This window comes from Dermacentor albipictus, chromosome 10 (assembly GCF_038994185.2).
Source record: "Dermacentor albipictus isolate Rhodes 1998 colony chromosome 10, USDA_Dalb.pri_finalv2, whole genome shotgun sequence".
Classification (NCBI taxonomy): domain Eukaryota; kingdom Metazoa; phylum Arthropoda; class Arachnida; order Ixodida; family Ixodidae; genus Dermacentor; species Dermacentor albipictus.
This window is the reverse complement of record NC_091830.1, coordinates 76,252,814-76,271,370: the sequence shown is the minus strand read 5'-3', so window position 1 is coordinate 76,271,370 and position 18,557 is coordinate 76,252,814. Positions and strand designations below refer to the sequence as shown.

At 52.1% G+C, this 18,557-nt stretch overlaps 1 protein-coding gene across 1 annotated transcript in view; it reads left to right on the top strand.

The window, feature by feature from the left end:
• Positions 1–18,557, top strand: part of LOC135898784 (BTB/POZ domain-containing protein 10-like) — a 242,535-nt gene that overhangs the window by 50,374 nt on the left and 173,604 nt on the right. The gene's annotated exons all lie outside the window — the stretch shown is intronic.

Below are 18,557 nucleotides of genomic sequence, written 5' to 3'. Positions count from 1 at the left end.
CTCCGTGTTTTTCTGGTTGAGCTCTACACCACCAGGCGGGTGCACCGCTCCTGCCGCTCACGTTTACGCTCCCGCCTATCCGGCAATCCGCCCAAGGTACTCCCGTTTGCCGGAATAGCGGAGAAGCTAAAAGTCCACACTATCGCAGTAATAGCGTTGATTCCTCCCTGTTCACTATAGCGGATGTGCCAGTCCTGTTGATGACGCCACTTCTCGCTTCGTTCGCGCGTGCACGCGCGCGCGCGACTCCGCTCCGGCTCCGGCGTAGCTCCTCGAACCGCGCTTCTCCAATCGGCCGCCAGGGGAGTATCGTGCTCGTTCCCGCCGAGGTGAGCCCGGCCATGGGTTCGCGGCCAGTTGGTCCCAGAGAGGCGCGCGAGGCGAGGGAAGCTGTCGCGAAGTTTGCCCGCGCACCGTGAAGCTCGACGTGCTTTCCGGCGCGCGCCGACGCGCCTGCTGTCAGTCAATCAGTTCTGCGCGCGCACTGGCAGCGCGCCCTGGAGTTGAGTCCGGTGCTTGTCTTCGGCTTGTTTTTACTTTTTTGTTCGCCACTTCTTCTGGCGCGTGTGCGTAGTAGTGCACCTGCTTCGACCGGGGAAGACTGACCAACTCGTGGATAACTGAATCTCCGCCGAAGTTCGGCATTCTCTCCCAGCAGTTCTCCCTGGGATGTGCTGGTGCTAGCACGCACTCTGTCGCGCTGGAAACTGGATGCATCGCCCGGCGCACTTGTCTAAAGATGTGCGCATGACCGTGGGAACTACCTCGTCTAGTGCCAGTGTAGCCCCGTCAAGCTACTGAGAACGTCGGTGTGTTGTAGGCGCTGCGCGAGGCGGTGGAGTTTTCGGATACGTTTTGCGCGACAACGTGTGTGCCGACTGTGCTCCCGTGAAACGTTCCCGTGTCTCCGTCAGCGGTTGCATCACTTCGAATCTGCGGGAATCGTCGCTCACAGTGTAGTGCGTCGAATCCTTTGTGGCCCCTTTGCGAGTGCTTCACCTTTAACGTTCATTTGATTCGAGGCTTCATAGTCGCACGTTCCAGTTTGGCCGCTGCGTTGAACTCTTCTCGCAAAGTGTTCTCTGTTGTAGCCGTGATCTTTGAATAACAATGCTCCACGGATTTGCATATGTTCCCCTTGTGGGCATCTGTTGATTGCTCGTCCGCATATGTGGGCAGCTGGTGGCTCCTTTGAACGTTCATTGGTGCGGTTGTCGCCCATGCCTTTAGGCTAGTCGTGGCTTTGGTAAAAGCTGCTCGAAAGTTTTCGCGTTATAGTGATTTCACCCTGCGCAAAGGCACTGCGTCTGTGTTTTCGCCGTTAGTCCTTGACTATAGTTCTACGTCGTCGCATCACGAATAGCTGAAGACCTGAATTAGGTGCTTCGTAGCGATTACTCGATACCTGCTTCTGTCATTTGGGCCTTATGAGCCGCGACACCTGGCCTGCTTACTGTGTTCTGTTCCTTCTTCGGTGTTGGGTTCGTTAGATTCAGGACTATACGTGCTTGTGTTTGGGCAAGAACGTGCCTGCTTGTAGAGCATCCTGCCGTATAGAGATGCCGAGGTGTCAGGCTTCCCATGGATATTAGTACATCCAGAGGAATGTAGAACTCACTAGAAGATTTCATTTCTTCTTTATGTACTGATGTATCTGACACTTTACTGCTGTAATTTTTAAGTACGACACAGTGCGCTACTTTTTTTTCTCCTCAAAGTGAAGTGCTTCTTGGTTATGCGACTGCAAAAGGAAACACTTTCAGGGTTCCACAGACGCTTCTGGCCAGTGAGTTTCCAGATGCATGCTTTTCTTAATGTATTGAATCTCCCTGGTGACAGGTTCAATGCATCTTAAAGCTTCTAGCCTTAGTGCATTCAGGTCAATTTCGTAGTTAGCTCTGAGGCATGTGCGCAACGTTTCCCGAGTTCCAGCAAGCTTTTGGAGGGCACTTTCGCTGAAATTCCTGACACTCTGTCCTTCAGGCAACTTGTCGCTGTTTAGGACCTTTCGTGCTTAGCGCTTCCCTGGTGGCTTCCTTTGGACTTGCATGCTTAGCAAGCTCAAAGATACCAACTAAGCTGTCGGAATAAGCGTAGGGAGTGCGTCTTTTGGCGGGTCTCGAAGCAGTACTGTCAGATACGGAATTTGAGTTGCCGAAATGGCACGAACTCAGTGCTGATCAAGGACCGCGAGCTCCAAGTTGGGTCTATACGTAAAACTGATTCGGTGGTTTATGGCCCGTATGGTTTAGTGGCCATAAAAATGGTTTAGTGGCCCATATGATCCCAGGGCTATTTGGGAAACTGCCGTTAGTACACCGGAATAACTTCGTAGCTTTCCAGAGCCGCCCGTGAAGCGCCGCACTCGTTCTGCGCGACCTTGTACAAACACAGCGCCCTCCTTTCTGAAGGAAGGCACCTTCTGAGCGTAGCACTTCAGACGCCTGCCTGCAGACGCAAACACAAGCGTTCGCGGCGTTTCTCTTACGACCAGCTTTTAGTCTGAGCATTCGAGAAGTGTTTCGCACTTACCTTGCTTCTAAGGCTTCTTATCCAGTGTCTGCCGTACTTTCGGGACGCATTGGGGCACCGAGAAGAAGGGGCGTCAATGTCTGGCCGGAACTGAGGGATCCCGAAATGCAGCGTCAGCAGCGGGGAGGCCTCGCAACGTGATGCGCTTCTACGGCGGGGACACTTCGCCGCGCGTGTCGTCGACGAGCAGGGCCAGTGTCCGCGATTGTCGTTGGCGTCCTGCGCTAGCGCGTGCGTTGCGCCGGCTTACGCGACGCAGTGTGAACGCGATCGTCGCGTAGTATGTGCCTGTCGCGCGCAGACTCCTCGCCCGAACTGCTGTTTCTGTTCGGCGTCCTGTTGCTGCTGCGCACGCCGGCTTGCCTCTTGGTCGCCGCGTTCCGGTGCGCCGTTTCGTTGGAGGAGGACGTCGCGCCCCCCGCGGGCTGCTGCCGCTGGTACCGAGAGGGCGCGGCGCGTGGTCGACGGCTCTGCCCCCGACGATGACGAGTGGCGTCGACGTTGTCGCTGTCCCGGGCGTCGCTGTCTGGTCGTCCACAGCCAGTACGACTTGTCCTTCGGGCTCGGTGTCCTCTGGCAGAGGTGCGGCCGCCCGTCCTCGGTCGTAGCCTCGCTTGACGTCTCACGTGTTGTGGGAACGTGATTTTTTTTCTATATACCCGTGGGCTGCGCGCTACGAGGTGCCTAATAGATTGCGGCGATTCTATGGTTGAAGCGTTCCAAGTGGTGAAGACCGGCGTTTTTTGCTGGCTTGACTTCGCACTCTTCTGACGTGGCAGGGTCGTGTGCCCATCGATAAGACAACTTGGAAACTAGCGAGTGAATGGAATAGGGCTTCCTGCATCGAGCTCTGGAGGACAAGCTGAAATTGCCTTCGACAGGTCGCTTTCTGCCTGCTGCGGTCATTCTCCCTTCCGCTAGCGCACTGGTACGATATTGAAAGGGGCGTGAGTGTGTAACGGGAAGCAGTGTATTCTGAGATGCGGCTGGCTGCCGTGTAGGGCTGTATAGAGGCTAGCAAGTGTCTACGTGCTTCTTTAGCCTAATACTTCTAGGTGCTACAACGGCGACTTCGCGCAGGGTGAAGTTCCGGCGGCGTTCCGCAGTACCTACACAAGTTTCTGCTGTTCGAATTGCCGTAGACAAGTAATAAGCGTGCGTTCTCTGTACCTGGGTTATTGAACTGCGATTGCGCCCTCGCAAAAATTTACTTGGCTAGAGGCGCGGGCGTTGGCTCTGGTGTGTTTCATTGATTATCTAACGCCGAGGCCACGACGATTGCAAGTGTTCGCACTCAGCGCCCGAGTCGATCCTGGTGCTAGCCCAACAATACGAAATCTAGGGGCCTTGTCGTTTCGACAGCTGCGTTCACGTTTTGTCACCGGGCGTAGCCTCACGCGTTGAGCCTCACGGCTGTCACGGTTTCGCCTGCCTCCGCTCCTTTTCGTTTCTCGCTATGTGGCTGCAACGGCACTTTCTGTTCAGCTGATTTCGGTGTGGTACGACCCTTACACGCGATCGAAAGCGACTGTTGGGTTCATGCACCATTTGATGTCCGTTTTCGTAACCATATCGCCGAAACTGCCCTCGATTTCTGTAAGGTGTGCGGAATCCGTCCTTTCCATTAAGCGGAGTCCCTGAAAAGACAGCCGAGGATCGTCGTATCGTGGCTCGCAGTTCAGCCTTTCTGTCCATCCTCTCTCTCTCTCACACGCAACCGCACTTTGAGGCCACCTCCTGCCACGGGAGTGAACGGTCAGGAACCATATCCTCCGTAGCCGTCTGCGAGTTTCGCTCGAAATAACGCTCAGGTGTGAGAACAACCTGGGCCGAGTCAGCGCGGGTGCCACGACGTGGCTTGCGTCGAAGGAAACAGTGCTCACCCGGCTCTGGACTGTGAACAAGTTTCATCCAGCGTGCGAGCTTCGCCGCCTGCGGCAGGAAACATCGTTGCGCTGCCGAGGCCGAGCCGCCGAAGCCGCTGCAGTATTCCAGTCCCGGAATATCGCCATTGGACGGCACGGACACTGCTCGCTTCGAGGACCGTGCGCGCGCGCGTGTGTGATGCCCCTCGGTCGGCCGGCGACGGTGCGCACTCCTCCCCCAGCTCCCGCGTCGACGGGCTCGTCGACGCGTCGTGGCTGCAGCAGCGGCGGCACAGCATCTTCTCCTCCTCCTCCTGCTGGACCTCAACGCGGGCCCGTTCGGCGGCGACCGCGGCCTCGCCGGCGGCGACCTCACGCTCGTTGAGGTCGTCGCGCTGAGGTCCTCCCGCTTCGCGACGACTCCTCGCGCCACGGCGCCCCTGGCCGCGGTGCCGTCCGTGCCGCGCGGCCTGCGACGACCGCTGGCCCCGGTCGCGCTGCCGTCGTCGTCCTTGCACTGCGGCGGCGACCGGGGCCCACCGTCTTCGGCGCCGGACTTCGGCTGCGTCGTCGCCGCGTCGTGCAGCCCGTGCCTGCCGCCGCCGGCAACGTTCACCGGGTCGCTGCCGTCGGTGTGCGCCTTCCATGCCTCGGAGTCCGTGGAACCGTGCGACGTTTCCGGCGCCGTCGTGGCCGCGGTGTCGTCGGCATCGACGCCCACGTGTCGTCGGGCCCCGTCGGGTCTGTGGGTGCCCGTGGCGAGACAGTCGTCGGTGTCGTCCGCGGGCGGCGGTGGCAACGGAGACGCTGTGGTTGCCGTGAACGGTGACGACGATGAGGACGAGAACGGGACCTCTGGCGGAGGAGACCTTCTGGCGTGGACGTCGCGGCGGCCCTTCGTGCGACTACGGCTGCTCGTCATACTCGTCATTGCCTTCACCGTGGTCGGCTTTGTCGTGCTCTCGCCGCTGTTCCACTGCTACATGTGAAGAACGCTGTGTGCGGGTTTCTCCATTCCGTGTAGCACGAGTTGTCTTTTTTTCCCCCAAATAATTGCTACTTCAGAAGCCAGTTTGGCTGTTTCCGCATGCACTCCTACCAAATGTACACCCTTTGGGTCGTATCTTGCCACACAACAACAATCGTCATCTGTCTTGCTTGCGTTCTCTTTCTTGAAAACGCTGCGCCTGCTACTTTTCTGTCGAGAATGGTCTCTGATGCTCATAACGCGCGTGTCGTTCGTGATTTGGAATCACCGGGCTCGCAGCGTTGAAGAAAGGAAATGCGGGCAAGACAGATGACGATTATCGTTGTGTGGCAAGCTACGACCCAAAGGGTGTAATTTTGCTTAAGAGTACCACTTGAAGCGGGCGGAATTCCGCGCTTCTACAAGTTGTGGACATCTCTTCCGCGACTTTTAGGACTGACTTGAGCACATGCCGTTATTACGTTTAGAGAGTACGCGCGGCCCACGCCATGGCGGGACCGGGAAGTTTTTTTTTTTTTTTAAGTGCTCGAGTGTTGCCTGCTTTGGTCACCGTGTCATCGGGTTATTCAGACTGTGCCGAAAGAACCCGCTTTTATCCGTCGCGCCCCTAAGCGTTGACCGTACGCGCTTTGCCTGTATGGAGCAGGTACATTGTTTCCTCCTTTTCTTTCCCTTCCCCGAGAGCCTTAGTTAAGGCCACTTGCGAACGCTGAACTTGTTTGGGGCTATATAGCGCCGACGTGTGCACTGAGTGTACTTGGTGATTTTCCATTTGTATGTTTGTTCGGTAGTGAGTGTGAACGCGTCTTAAAGCGCCTACATATAAAGGCGTAGGCTACGGTCCTATAGCTGAGCCCCTTAGCCGCCCAGATTAGCGTCATTTTGTTCTGCTGTTCCGCGTATCTCTGTCCCTCTTGTTTTGAAGATTCGGAATAAACACCACATGTTGTTACATTCCCGCTGTGTCGTAATCTCGGCGGACGGAAGCCCGTTCTTCTAGAGTGTTTTTGTACGTAACGTGCTGTCTTGACGAATGACTCGCACTTGAAAAATAAAAGTGAATTACGTTCCCCATTGGGGATATAGCGCCTCTGCATCCCGCTGCAGCATGCAGCAACCTTTAAGCTCCAACCATTAGGCCACAATCGCACTTCTATCGTGCCAATACCAGTTGGCGCTCTGAAATGATCGCCGAGTTTGTCGCGCTGCGTAGTAGGGGAAGCGAGAAAGCACGCGTGTGCGAGTTGCCTTTATGCCGAATACGAAGGAGGAAACGCGGCAAATGGGAGCATTAATCGTTAAGTGCTTCACGAATGCTCCGCTTCGCATGGATTCCAAGATGTGCATTGGCGAATGTCTATGTAGTTTAAGTTGAGCTGTAGTAGTTACTTCAGCTTCTTCGATACTAAGGTGGCCTCTCCTTCTGACAGGAGGCTCCTCAAAGCTCCAAAAATGTGCAAAAAACGTCTTCAAGGCGACGTCGCCTGGCAGTGCAACGTCCGCCGCAAGTTAGCGCACAGCGCACCCCGACTTCATTGATTTGGATATTATCTTCACGTGTATAGTATTGTTTTTCCTGGTAAAAAAGGACTACTCGGTAAAGGAATGCAGTGTAAGAGTCCGCAGGCCTATGTGATAAACACCGTGTGCGGAAATGCGCCTTAACTTCGAGCCCATTCTTCAGTTGAACCATAGATGAGGCCTGGCGCGAGTGAGCCGAAGGTGCTCATTGCGTTTCCTTCGGCGCGTTCACCTCAGCCGTTATCTTTTAACCAAGTCGTGCCTTAACTTACAGTTGAGGCCGCCGCGGCCGCATTTCGATGGGGGTGAATTGCAAGAAACGCCCGTGTATACCGTACGTTGGTGGCACGTTAAGGAACACCAGTTGGTCGAATATGAGCCAGGAGTCCCTGTAAGAGTTGGGGTAGGGCATGAAATAAGTGGTATCTTGCCCATGCCGTCGCCCGACTCATCCACGCTGAGGACGTTGTTGAAGGGACGGACTTGTTCTCATCGAGAACGAGGAATATGGGATTTATTTACAATGTCTGCATGAAGGGTGGAGAACGATACATTTCATCAGTCTAGCTTGACTGAAGAAGCAAGCACACCGAACAGCCGAAAACGGCTGCTTAAAGAAACCCTCTGTCCTCCCTAGATCCCTAGATGAGGAAAAACTGCCGTTTAACCTTCGTCCAATGGGAGCGTCCAAAGTCATCCTAGTCGACCCGCCTTTGAGAGGGAGGGTTCACACACTCACTTCCGCACTGTGGTTTGACTGAACACACCGAGGTGAGAGGGTTCTCGTAGACAGGGGTTGATACGCTTGACCTAAGCAGGCGCCTCTTGATTTCAGAGCTCACCCCGCAGTTAGATGCGGCGTCTGTCCATTGACTGTAACGATTTCTAGGGGCCTGTGAGAAAGCACCGCAAAACACCCTTTTCCAGGAGTTCTCTTGCTCCAAGTAGACCGTGAAGGCGACAGCAAATCAACTAACAGTACTCGGTGCGCCCAACGGCTAGCCTTGCCGGCGCCGCTGGGCTGTACGAGGAGGAGCATTGTTAGCTTTACAAAGGGACTCGTCGCAGCGGGCCGGGAAGGGTTCCAAGATCGCTTCTCCGAAGATCGCCACCGCCGCAGCTGCAGTGGGCTGGGAAAATTTTGTAGGTCGGTACCCCTGCAGGCCGATCGTAACATCCCTCACTGCGGCGGGCCTCATTATCAGATCTTTGTTTTGGCACGTAAATCCGACCCACACAATATGATGTAATTACTTTGACTTCATATTAAGAGGCATTGCTGAACATGGGGATAAAATTCTGTTGACTTAATAAAAGAATAATTAGAGGTCGCAGTAAGGACGAAAGAAACGAAACAACACAATGAGCTGAACTACACTGCATTATAAAGGAACCAGGGAGTCAATTTACCATGTGTCGAAAGTTTTGCTGGGTCAAAGATGCGTGAACACAAGAAAATGGTTTGAAATCTGTGACGTCACGCTATCGTATAGCGGCGCTCAGAAATCGATAGTGAGATCCGACAATGCGGGGTCTTCATTTTCACGCCTGCTAATCAACTCTTTCAAAATCAATGAGGTTGGAAGAATCGGAAGTATGTTTAACCAGTCTATGCTGGTTCATTGTTGTACTACACTGTCCTGTCAGTGGTGCACGCGTCGTTGCCCCGACATGTGTTGTCTAATAGTGCCTACTTTCTTCCCGGCCAAAACATTGTTTTTTTTTTAGCCCTGTTGCCGGTTCATGACTTCCGTTTGAGGCCTTCCGAGAGTGTGACCTGTGTGGCCTCTCTGTGCACGGCAGGGGTCTGTGCTGTCGCACCGCGCCTGTGGTTGTGTGCCCGAAGGTGTCGCTTAAGTCTGTGCTGAGCAATTAATGTTCAGCGTGAACCTACTAGAGCAGGTAATGTCTGAAATAAGCAGCAGCAGCGGCGCTAGTAGGGACATCTTGTGCAACCACGACCCTTGTTTGTTGCGTCATTCTTATTGCCGAATGGGTGGGGGGGGGGTGAAAAAGAAGGAAATCCTCAGTTAATTAGTGATGCCTGCTGCCGTACCTCAGTCCAGGATCTCCGACGGACTTGGCTGTTTGCCGGGCCTACCACACCAGCTGGTCCTAGCTGGACAGTACTAAAGCCCCTCTGTACACGTTTCCGTCGATCAGGTCGGAGGGTCTTTAAACACTTTGCTATCTCCCACTGTTCTGTATTGGGGTTCGGAATGCTGTGTTGGGGGTACTCGTACACGACAGAGAGACGCGCACGTGTGAGCAAAGTGTTCGGTTCTTGCTTGCGTGCTGCTCAGTTCCGACCGTACCCAACAGCGTTTACATAGGCAAGGCAGGCTCCCAATACCTTTATCGTAATTCAAATCTCCCGCCACCCGACCGGGGGAGTGGTGACGTTGCACACGTCGTCACCACCCTTTGCTGCCGTCGGTGAGTAAGACGGCTCCCGACAGACGGCGGTACCGAACCAAGTAAGTGGCGGATTCGCCGCGGCAGCTGCTGTTGGGTTAAGGGGGGTAGACCGTTCGGACATCCTGCTACATCACATGGAAGTTGCATTCTCTGCTACCTGCAGTTTGTGAGTGTTTCGTGAGCAAGCAAAACCAGCGCAGCACTACGCGATAACTATAGAAACCCGAAAGCGTGGGCGGCCGGAGTCGAGCGAAAACGAAACCTTCCGACCGACCGCGTCCTTGTCAGGGTTATTTCAATGAGTTCTATTTTCTAAAAGTGAGATAGATTTGCCATGTATGTCGCCTTACAATACAATACAAGGATGTTTTGTGTAACGAGTTGTTGAGCACTAGTGACACAATTCAACGGAGGAGTGCTTGAATGTCCCGGGGGAGTGTCTAATCATGTCCTGCGTTTATCTCGATTTCTCGATTATTAAGGCTCCGTTCTGGATAGTATTGACGTCTTAGAGATTTTCGAGGACTAATCTATCACTTTAGCTTGACTGAGCAGTTGCATTTAGTGTACCTTTAGAGCGCACCGACAGCACGGTGCGCGAGCGTTTCTGTATCTCCGCTTCGATGCGAACGCAGCCTCAGTGGACGGTGTCAGGATTGGGGGCTCAATACCATCGCTCGTGGTCCTTTGCCAAGATTGGAGTACGACATGAATTCGAAGGTAGCTGGCCCATGCCGTCGTCCAACTTATTTACGCTGAGGACGTCGATGAAGTGAAGAACTGCTTCTCATCGAGAACGAGGAATATGGGTTTATTTACAGAAATTAAATCAGTCTAACATGACTGCTTGAAAAAGAAGAGTGTCAGTCCAACATGACTGCATGAGAGAAGTGTATCAGTCTAACATGACTGCTCAAGAGAAGTGTGCCCAGCATTCGCACAACAACAGTTTTTATACACTCGGTCCGCCGGCCCTACGAGGCGGCGACTGTTCGTTTACTTATCGGCAACTTGCTGCCGCTCCGCGGAACAGTTTACTTACACAAAGGCACACACATTCCGATGCCCAAACGACGGCGTTGGAGGGGTGCCGTTCCGGGAAGTATCGGTGCCAATCGTGGGTAGCTCGTTGTCTTGCGTCACGGACAAGGCATGAGAAGCAGCAAAATATGGCTTTCCCGCGGCAGCTTGTCCATGCGTGTCAGATCAGGTCCACGTTGGGGAACTCCGGAACCATTGTTCACACACCGAACTCGTTCCGTCACAATGTCGATGGGGCTGGTGGAAGGAGGCGGTTTTCAGCACAAAGGCCGCTTCTTCGAACGCCTCCTAGCTGCAGTGACGGAGAGGGTGCGGAATGCGCGTCTTGCCCCCTTGTCGTAATTGGGTGGCAATTTTGCCTTGCAGCTCGCCATTCTTAACAGCGGGTATCGAACGCGCTACCTCGTGATCGGCAAGCGGAAGGCGCGTAGTCAACGTAGCGCCGCGGCGACTTACGGCATGGGGTTCATCTTTGTACGCACGTTCTAAGCTAGGACGTCTTGGCTCTGCCGTGATAAAGCTTCGTGGTGGATTCTAAAGGGTGTCACAGCGTTACGCCTGCTATACGGTGACATTGTCGAAGTGTCACGCGACTTGTGCGTCGATGGAAGAAGAACAAACAAAAATATGGTTGATCCCTCTTCTATATATATAGGAATCGGTGGAACGCGAAAGTGAAGCGGTGTCTCCACAGAAGCTCTTGCATGTTTATTGTGCGTGAAAAACTAAGTTGCAAGTATCCATCTGCAGCGGCACCCTATACCACTGCGCATGTAGGGACGCTCGACAATTTCCACACGAGCGAACGTTGTCGAATGACTCGCGACAGGGAATAAACGTACCCCGGAGACACTGCATTTCACGCGCCGGAGCACTGCCCAAATCCAACACAAACCGCAGGCGTTCGCGAACCGTACTAGCGAAACCGAACGGGTTGTTAGTAAATCGCTTCGGGAACTCGCGCTTTGCTGCAGCAAATGGCGCACGACTTGCGGATCGGCGACCGCGTTGCAGGTTTGCTTAGCGCGCGGCGTCCTGCTGCCGAGTGGCTTCGGCGAAGGTACGGACATTTTCGGTCCGGCTCCTTAATGTCTTAGGCAGCCAGTTGAGTAGCGACGCGCTCAGCTTGAGGAATGCTAGCGGCAGAAATTCGCAGCGTGCGCCGCAAAGGCGTTCTCCCTTTACGCTGTCGTGTCTGTCGCTGGACCAAAGCGAGATTCGCCCGTCCACGTCGTTGTCTTTCTGCGGCGCTTAGCGCAGCACTTTTCTTGGCTGGTGCCGTCGCGAGCGAAGCAGTACAGGTGGGTGTGTAAGCACCGCATGCTGAAGCATGTTCAAGCTGCACTCCGTAGGCGACGAGGCGTCACAACGCTGATTCGACGCGAAAGACAAACCCTGCACGGAAACTGGGTCGTCACCTCGGCAGAAGGCCTACACCGCCTACACCAGGCTACGCCGCGTTGGAGTCCCCGCTCGAAGCGCCCGCTGTCGGCGCTGGTTAGCGTCATGGTGCAGTACTTCGCTTGACCGCTCCTAGACGGTGGCGCCATCCTCGTCACGATAGAGCGTGTTTTACACGTTCGCACCGACGTCGATCGTGGACCCGGCAGAGAACAGGTTCTTGTAAAAAATAACGCGTGCTTTTTAATTTTTTTCCCATCGAAAATTAGTGCGCCTCATCTTCAGGTAGCCGAGAGCGCTTTGGCGTCCCACCCTATACGTGCACCGTGTCGGCTAGTGCCAGTGGACACACAGTGGCAAGAGGTCGCCGTCGCTCCCAGACAGCGCTTGCGCAAAGTAAACGTTTGCGAAAGCGCGTATTAATCGGTACATTTCTTTTTTCTCCATCTTACGTGTATAAGCAGTATCGAAACAGCAGCTCCCGTTTCTCCGTGACCTTCTCATCGGCTCTCCCGCAGTCTGGTCTTCCCGCCACTCAGGCACACAAAGAGGTACACAGGGAAGAAGAGAGGAAGAGGGAGAGAGGGACAAAGGGACAAGGAAAGCGTTCGAGGTAATGAAGACAACATCGAAAAAAAAATGAAGCGGGGAGGGGGGCTCCCTTTTGATCGAAAGCACTGCACCGTGGATGGTCTCTCGCTGTGCCTTTCTCTGGCCGAGGCTGCGTGTGTGTGTGCGTATACAATGTGGGCGCCTCCTTCCCCTTCCTTCTCCCTCCCTCCTATTACCGTAATGAAGACGCCTTGCTTTTGTGGAAGCCGGCGGGAGACCCTCCCGATAGTACTCCATGCCTCTCAGAAGCCCCCTCCCGCCTCTACCTCCTCCTTTCGAGAGCTTACCTTGCATGGGGTCCACGTCTCAGCGCATTCTTCTCTCTCTGCACGGTAGAAGGGGGGGGGGGCGGGCCAGTCACGTTCGTGCCCGATGGCGCCATTAATACACCGCTGCACTGCGAAACGGCGGCCCTCGGAGTTTATAAGGGACCTGTGCCTGGTGCCTCTCGAAGACGTCTGGGACGTTTGCTCGGGCGCCTCTCGTGTCTCCCAGTGTCATCGAGCTTTTTCTTCTTACTTTCCAAGGGATCACATGCAGGATGATCGCGCCACCCCTCTCGAAGTGTCTTCGTCTACGCTGCCATTGAGCTTCTTTCTTATTTTGTTTCGAAACTTGATTGCTTCAATGGCTCGTCCGTGCGGACGAAAACAAACCCGAAGTTGCGCCTTAATAAACAGTGGCACCTAACGCTTGACTTGGTGCGTCGCGTATGAACTGCACGTTAAGCGATATGCCCTCCATTCGCGGGTATCGCTTAACTTTGAAGTGGTGCTTGCGAGATTTTAACGAAGCCGAATCTGCACTTGATCCATCGTAACTTCTGTAAGTCTCGACATAAAAAAAAAAAAAAACTTTACGTGCGGCGCCAAGTTGCAACAGAGTGGAGCGAAAGACATGATTGGTGAATTCAGGCAGGCCACGAGCAAGCAAAGCAACTGTGACAAACGCCAAACAGTCGCAAAGCACAAGAACCTCGCAGTGGTAACGCAGGTAACACGTTGACGTAATAGATACATCTTTAAGCAATCGGTTCCACTATGTTATACCTACGAAAAGAAGAATTACGTGGTTGAAGCAAGTATAAGTTGCCGTTCATGACAATCTTACAAAAAAATATGTAGAAGCTTTAGTCTAAGCATGTACCCCAGCTTTCCGGGTAGCTGCCAGCCAACAGTACACTTAGCATGAGACCCGCTGAAATTTCTCGCATAATTACTAAAAAACGTAGCGAATATAGAAATTTTTTACTCTTTCCAGGTTATGCCATTCGTAAGCTTAGAGGCCTCATAGCGAACAAGCGTGTCTATAACTTAGAAAACATTAATTTGAAATAATTAACCTAGTCTCCTCGTCGCTCTCCAAAAATTATGTCGGGACAACCTAGTTAGCACCGACGAACTACGGAAGGAAAAATATATTCCGGCTAAACCCATCTAGCGATGACTGCCGCCGTTAGCGTGATTCTCATTCAAGCAATGTAAAAAAAAAATTATGGGGTTTTTACGTGCCGAAAGCACGATCTGATTATGAGGCACACCGTAGTGGGGGACTCCGGAATAATTTAGAACCCCTTGCGTTCTTTAACGTGTACCTAAATCTAAGTACACGGGTGTTTTCGCATTTCGTCCCCATCGAAATGCGGCCGCGGTGGTTGGGATTCGATCCCGCCACCTCGTGCTTATCAGTCCAACACCGTATATCCTCTAAGCACCCACGGCGGGTCATTCAACCAGTGTAGCGACACACCGTACTGCCACCGCCGAAAGTTCCAAGTTTATTGTTTCATTACAGGTACATATGTACAGAAGATGTTATACAGGTTAAACAAATGTTAGGAAACAAACATTTTAAACAAAGGCGTCACGTGTGCGCCGTGTACCCGTACTATAGCCGGGATCCTCTCTCTCTCTCTCTCTCGCTCCTAACCTCTGGACGAGCCCTGCGTCGTCCCCCCTCCTTTAGCGTGGCCTCCGAGGTTGCGCCGAGGTATCGTGGCCTCCGAGATAGCCACGCAGCGATAAAGCGCCAGGCTGCTGTGGTTGACGGAACGCGTGTGACGTGGTGCGAATCCGCCCTGCGCCGGAGAAAATGCGTTATTGTGTTATAGCATTAGGAGTGTAAGAGTGAAAAGAAAAATGTGTGCGTATGTGCGTGTGAAGTGTGGGAAGCCGGTCACGTGGTGCATGCATGCATGCATGCATACATACATACATACATACATACATACATACATACATACATACATACATACATACATACATGCATACATACATACATACATACATACAATAGTTTCGAAGGAGTTTCATTCTTGAAACTGTGGCATAAGTAAACTAAGTTTTTGTTTACAACCCCTCCATTGCGCCATCGTTCCTTCACACAAACAGCACAGCGGAGGCAACACTTCGTAATGCCGTGAGCGCGGCTGAAATCATGCATCCGGGATCTGAAAAAGAGGTTCGACGTAATGGTAGCGCATTTATCTCGGCATCGCTGCTGAATCGCCACACATCTTTTATTGGGTAGAAAGTGTCGTAAAGAAGCTAGATATATATGGAAAAGACGCAGTGTCTGATGTAGCCTAAGAATAGTAATCTCATTAAAACTGAGTACAAAAGTCGAAGGATGGCTTGATTACAGCATGAGGTAACTGCAACCGCCTATAGCGCCTAACTTGGCGCTCACGATTTGGCGGTAGCAATGAAAAAAAAAAGAAAGGGCCAGGCTTAGCTTGGTTAAGCCAAGAATGCGTTGCATATTTATTGCGCGAGTTGGGGCCCAGCTTTTCCTCCGGCTGTCGTGACGTCACGTCACGTGGTTGCGCTAAAGGTCAATGGTGGCTGCCCGGCCGCGCCCAAGGGCTGAACTGAGTGATTGCAATATGCAACGCATAAAAAAATGGCTGTGGCTTAGCTAAGGTTAAGCCCAGGATGCGAAGCATACTAGCCTTTATTTTAGTTGTTGAACCACTGTTTAGCCTGGGGAACTGCTGTTGCTTGGCTATATTTGGTTCGGCTAGACAAAGAAACAACTCATGCGTTACTCTGCTGATTCCTTTATTTTCAGACCAATAAATACGCTCTACCGCTACCAATACCGCTATACCGCTGGTATAGCGGTATTGGTAACCTGGTATAGCGGGAGGAGCGGGAGTTAGGCCGCAGTACCATCTGTGCGACCGCAGGCGAGCGCACGAGCTGAGACCCGGCTATGTAGCTACGCGGCCGCAAGCGAGCGCACGAGTTGAGCCTCCGCTTTTGCAGCTGTTATGACGTCATGTGGTAGCTACGCGGCCGCGCGCGGCGCAGCAAGGTAGAGCGTGGTTGTGCGGCTAGTATGGTTCGCATAAAAATTGTGCCTTGGCAACGGCGACACCACCACGTATTAAAATGTTGCTAATTTTATCGCCACACCAAGAAAAGCGAGAATGATCGTAACGGTTATATACAGGCGAGTTAAGTCGCAAATTTTTGAGGCGTCGTTCTGCACAGGTTGAGGCTCCTCTATGCTCTTGCTACATGTTGTCAAACCGTAAAAAAAGGCACGTTATTCACGCAGTCGGATATTGGTTTCCTCCTTAGCTAAGCATTTGAGGAAGGCTTTTTAAAGGGACACTAAAGCGAAACAATAAATCAGTTTAAATTAATGAAGCATTGTTTGTTCCCTGCAGACAGTCATTTAAAAAATATATATAGTTTGATAATTAGATGCGGAAATGAAGGTCCATGTATCAGTACTTGAATTTCGCGCCGAAACAGCGCCGGTACGTCAGCGTGACGTCAGGGATTCCAAAGTATGTTTTCGCATTTGGGCCGCATTGGCTGAGTAAAGGTTCCCGAAACTTGCCATGTTTAATATTTGGTTCCTTTAGAACACAATTTAGTAAATCTGTACCGCTATATATAATTGGTAGGCCCTAGAAGATGCCATCAAAATCCATGACGTCACAGCGCCCAGGTGCGGGAACTTAAGTAGGCGTCGCCACCCATGTTTCGTTCTTGCGCTTTTCCTGGCTTATCTAACGTCTTATCGCTGTAAGAGTGGTGTCTTTGGTGTTGTAGAACTGTAATTTACTGATGCAGAAGAGTTCATTTTTCACTTTAGTGTCCCTTTAAGGCTTATTTTCTAAGCTTCCGAATTTCTGGAATTGGCGTACAATAGAATGGTGTGCTAGGTCGTTTTCAGTGTTTCTTCTTTTTTTTTTTTTTGGGTGGGGGGGATGGAATGTAATAATTGGAAGGCATCGCACTGTTCCCAGTGCGTTCTCTGGTTTGCAAGAAAACGTTTAACTTCATTGCCTGACGTCATGCGGAGACGGGAGCAAAGGTCTTAAGCGCGATGTCGGATCAGCAAATTTTACATTCTTCTATAACGCACTCTCGCAACGTGGAGATTGTCTCAGTCGGTTGGACGGTATTGCCCTGAGGTATTGCCACTTGATTTAAGTCTGCATTCCTTGGATGCGAAGAAAGAGGAAATTCTCGCAGCATCCCTGACCTCCAGACTTCTTTTCGCTACTGTACATGCTGTAACGGGACTCACGGCGCTGTGAGGTGCCTTTTATTGACGATTTTTTTCTCTCAGATTTATGCAAACGTTATCCCACGCATTAAAGGCTTAGGCTTCGAATTAGTGTCCGAGGAAAGCTACCATAATGTGGGGCGCGTTACTATTATTTAAACAGTGGCTGTGGTTCTTGTGAACACGTGAGGATGTGGGCCTTTATAACTTACCGTGTGTAGAGGGTACCTTTTCTGTTTTACACGAGGAATCCGAGTGCTTTTTTTCTCTCCCCCTCAGTTGGTAGCGCGACCTTCCCGGCCAGGTAGTAGCGGCCCTGCGTTCTATCACCGGACCACGCATTTTTAACCTGCGGCTACGCTCTCCTTCGGAGCAACTTTTCGAGTTTAAAACCATGCGACTTTTGGGCGAGCGCCAACTTGCACTGTCACGAATTCACTGGCTTTCTCGAAAATCACATAAATGTCCTCACTCACTCACTCACTCACTCACTCACTCACTCACTCACTCACTCACTCACTCACTCACTCACTCACTCACTCACTCACTCACTCACACACACACACACACACACACACACACACACACACACACACACACACACACACATATATATATATATATATATATATATATATATATATATATATATATATATATATATATATATATATGTATGTATATATATATTCCTCCTTCTCCCCTCTTCTGCGCTTTTCCATCCATGAATCAGTTCGATGCGAAACATATCCGACCGTTGCAAAAGCGGTACGTGGAGATTTAGGCAGCCAACCTCGGTTCCCTCGTAATTGGACACTGCACGAAACGATGCTATTTCTGAACGCACATCTTTTTTTTTTCTACACGAGAGCGAAACACGTGTAGCGCGGTCCTGCAATGCGTGCCGCCATCCGAGACGGTCACAGCGCCGAGCTTCGCCTTTCCTCGGCCTTTTATGTATAAAGCTTGCGTCAGGAGCCGAGGTCGGAGTTGCAGCTCGTGCCTTTATGTGACGTCGCGCGCCGCCTTAAGCAAGTGACGTCAGCCGGCATTTGCACAAGTAGGGCGGCGCGAGGTCGGCGCGCGATCGTTGCGACATCTGTCCGCGATGCGGTTGTTGCAGGCCTCGCGGTTCTTTTATTTTTGTCGTTTGGTTTTGCCTGCTTCGCCGCGTCGGAATGTCGGTTTCACTCTCAAGAATGTCGTATGGTTTTGACGTGCAAGAATCAAAGGGGGCAGAAAGCGCTCGGCCGCAGAGATTCGAGGAGGGAGGTGTATATTTAGCGAGATTGACGCGTTTACCCGCCTCAGTGACGTCAGGATTGTGTCACCGGCGCGTGTCCACCCTCTCGCGCAGGTCCTTGTGCGACGACTCAGTGAATGCGAGACAAGTCAGTCTTTTTTCTTTTTGCTGGCGAATTCGTAGTAGCGGTCGGTGACTGTAATTGTGCGATAATGACGAATACGCATTCTAATTGCGCTATATAATTTCCCAATTGACCTCTTAATTCCCGCACATGTTACAGTTGCGTGGATAACTTGAAACACGTTCATTGAGTAAAGATTGTGAACAGCACCGTTTTTTTCCTTATTCATTCTGAAAACCAGATACGAAAAAAAGAGTTGTGTCGGTTGTATTAACCCGTTCAGTCACA